Source organism: Drosophila sulfurigaster, unplaced genomic scaffold (genome assembly GCF_023558435.1).
Source record: "Drosophila sulfurigaster albostrigata strain 15112-1811.04 unplaced genomic scaffold, ASM2355843v2 contig_63_pilon, whole genome shotgun sequence".
Lineage (NCBI taxonomy): Eukaryota > Metazoa > Arthropoda > Insecta > Diptera > Drosophilidae > Drosophila > Drosophila sulfurigaster.
Genome location: NW_026909672.1, coordinates 122,941 through 126,749, shown reverse-complemented (window position 1 = coordinate 126,749; position 3,809 = coordinate 122,941). Strand labels below are relative to the sequence as shown.

The following is a 3,809-nucleotide window of genomic DNA, read 5'->3' as shown; positions in this document are numbered from 1 at the left end:
CGAAACTAGTTAAGGAGAGAGAGCACTGTGCAGTTTCAGCAACGCGGATCACATCCCGGAGATAGAGGAAATCGACAATGGTCTAATTCTCCTCAATAACTTCAACGGCAATTTGGTCTGGAATGGAACCGGAAATCATCTGGAAGGGTCATTTCTAATTCACCTAATCAACGATTCCATGCAAATCAAAGAGCGGCTATTCAACAATATGGAGCCAGTCATTATGCAACCAAAGGTGCCAATCTCACAAATAACAGCCGAAGAAACTGAACGTTTAAGGATTCTATCCCTAGAGGCACTGGAGGCGCTTCATCTCAATAACACCAACAAGCTGCAATACATACAGACGCATTCCATGGTCAACAGCATTACAATGTTAACGCTCTTCGGTGTCATCCTGATAACAGCGTTAGGACTTCACGCTTGCAGTCGGAAGAAGAACACCATTACCCTTCAACTTGGACCAACACCAGCTCCATCAGAAACATTGAAGCCACCACTCCGCAAGCAAGAAGATTTACAGAAAAATCCACTGCCTCAATTCAACAACATCCCATACTTTTGAGAAATAAAAATTGCTTGAGGACAAGCACGAATTAGAGGGGGAAGAGTTAACAGACAAAACATTTCGAAACCCAAACAACAAATCCCATAAGTCCAAAATGCAGACTCAGCGTCTGACCAACTTCCTGCACGCGCCGAGTGCACCTGCAAACATTCCAAGAAGACCCAAGCCAAGTTGCCCAATACATCCGCCACATGCCGGTGCAAGCAATTCCAAGAATAAGAAGCATTGCACCCAATTCACCAACCAAAGCAGCGCTGTCAACGCCGCTGCTGAAACTCGCAGCTTTATATAGGGCTAGCTTTAGAATTAGTCTTTAGTCTCTAATTTGATTTCAATAAAGAACGGTTCCAATCGGAATCTTAATCAAATATATTTTTGTTATTATTTTTAAATAAATAATTAACTTGTATGAGGCGGAATTAATTAAATAAGGCCAAAAAGGAAAAAATAAATAAATAAATACTAAAAATAATTAACCTATAAATATAAAATATGTTCTAGCATAATTATAATATAAATAATTATTTTGGAAGTATTAAATGGAAATAAAATGAAGTGAAACTAAAATGATAGTTAAAGTTAACTAATTTTGGTTCATGTAGAATGCATTGCTAGCATTTAGAATATAGGCAAACATTATATTGAAATTAAATGTGGATCAGCTGATGGCTGTCACTCAAATAAATGACTTGCTATTGCCAGTCTCGCAAGGTCATTGACCGCTGGGACTGCAAACAGCTGTAGCAGTGCTATGGTCAGAGGGACCACAAGCAAACGAAAGCTTTAGCTCTATCTCATAAGAAATCAATAAGTTAGAATGAATCAGACTTACATACAGTCGCGACTCCCACGCAGAAAGATCTTTCCTTGTGTTGGTGCCTGTCTGTGGTGCAGCTGTGGAGAGATAATAATTTAAGAGCTTTCGCGCATGCATGCAAGCTACTTGCTATGTAAGACGATCAAACAAACATACATACATACACACGTATGTAGGTATGGTTGTATCTGCTTGGCGGCAATACAAAATCATTAAATTTTATAATTAAATACAATTATGCAATGAAATCTTGCCTATTTCTGTTGCCTTATATGCACTCTTAAGTGTTTGCCTGTGGTCTTGTACAATTAAATAGTGGTATTTGTACTAGGCGGGCCAAAGAAAAGTGATTGTTTTCAATTTTCTCGCCACATCATAATACACTTACTGCACTTACAAACATTCACTTAAAAAATGCACACTAAACATTCTAAACTAACAATAATACAGCGAACAATAAGATAACAAGAAAAATAAGCTAACAATAATACAACCAAAAACAAAAAAAAACATTAGCTGCTATTCAGCTGTTCGCCTTCCTACTGGGTGACGCTGATATTCGCCTTGAGGACACCACAGAACATCGCAATCCGTAGATGGAGATTGCAAAGCCGTAGGCCGCAGATGTTTTCCTTCATCCGAAACTCAGTCCGCTTGGTTTTGCTCAATGAGAGTCTGCAACCAACAGCTGATCATCTGCTCGTGGCGTACCAACAGCTGATGTGGCCAGCAAAGCTGTGACGCGAGCTTTGGGTGGATGGCCGTTAATCGCTCCTTGGTGTGTGGTGAATTTGCAGTATAACGAATTTAAAATTCGACCACATTCAAATTTGGATGTTGGTTTATTATAAGTTATTACGGCGTTTTATATAACTTAAGAAGGCGTTCATATGAATTATTACGGCGTTTATATTAATGGTGACTGGGTTATTATAATTTATGCCCGAGTCATTAGATTCAGTTTAATACCGAGTTTTATATACAATATGACTAAGTGCCGAATCTAAAAATAAATAGACAAAACTAAACTTAGAACAACGAAAAACTAAACATACGTTCAACAAATATTTACCCTAATCTGGAAAACGGCACTTGGTATGGGAGGACGTGGAAGTGGACAACCATCTATTGTGTGGGTTAAGTGGACGGCATAGGTGAACTTTTGTGAATAAAAACACAATTAACGTATTAGTATATCAATTATACATTGCAGTACCATTGTATACTTACAAATACGATATATGCAACGGACTTCGCCAACCACTTCACTGAGATCTATTTTTTTTTTGGTTTTAGTCACATGCACTTTTACACATTTTTTCAGGTTCGGCACATAACCTGCCAACCATTTTCTTGCCAACAAAACCAACAACAAAAACCTTTTTTCGGAATTTTGACAAATAATCCTACTCAAAAAGGTAATCGTTGTCTATTTTGGTGTGGACATAACACGATCAGCTGATCTACTAGCTCACGCTTGTAAGTATCGTGGTCCACCAATAGATGGCGCTATTTGTGGAGCTTTCAGACTCATTGCTAAATAAAGCTCCGCTTCTCAGAACAACACATGACAAGACATTTAGTACCATTTCCTCCGACACAACTAAATTTTATACAAATAAACAAATTAAATAATAGAAATTAAATATGACAGTACACATATAAATAAATAATATAATAAATAATTGATAGAAATATGTATGTGTGCAGAAAAAGAAAAAAATGTTGCATACTTTTAGGCTTAGTCAATTTCAACAACGACAAGCGGCTCATTACAATATCAATTCTAGAAGCAGAGTCAGGAGTTTGGCGCAGCCAAATGTTTGAGCTAGAGAACTCACACAGTAATCAAACTAGTGTGAACAAAATAAATAATCTTAAAAGAAAGTTGGATAATAATGAAAGTGCGATCAACATTTACGAAGGACAATTAGTATTACATTTCATGTTAATGGATAGGTTGAACAAAAGAAAACTAGATGTTTAGAATAATAAAACAATACTTTATTGAAAATTAAAATGTATAAATAAAAAAAAGAAATGTTTAAAATTAAGTGTACATATTAGTAAATAAAGAAAAAAATAAAAAATTATAAATAACTTGAAATAAAATAAAAAGAAAGAAAAATAAAAAAAATGTTAAATAACTTAAAGTAAAATAAAAAGAAAAAATACAAAACACAAAATTGTTTTCAATCTTATGTTATATTATTACAAAATTTCATTCTTATGAATGCAGCTGTTTTCGGTTTTGGGGAAACCCAACCAGCGCACGAGAGCTCTATTGCCTTTCTTTTTTAACACTTTTTCAACCAGATAAGTGTTATGAAAACTTGTTTTTTTCAGTTCCTCTTTGTATAAACCACCTTGAATTGGATTCCCATTGAAGTCTTGTAGTAAGTATGTTGTTGGGTAAGTATTTTG

General features: G+C 35.6%; 1 long non-coding RNA gene across 1 annotated transcript; it reads right to left on the bottom strand.

Annotated features, from left to right (window-relative positions):
• Positions 1–1,801: 1,801 nt before the first annotated feature.
• On the bottom strand, positions 1,802–2,929 carry LOC133849813 (uncharacterized). The gene is made up of 3 exons (XR_009895461.1): positions 2,616–2,929; positions 2,458–2,544; positions 1,802–2,388 (listed from the first exon to the last, which is right to left on the bottom strand). It is a non-coding gene; the product is annotated as an uncharacterized LOC133849813 (long non-coding RNA).
• Between the last annotated feature and the right edge of the window lie 880 nt (positions 2,930–3,809).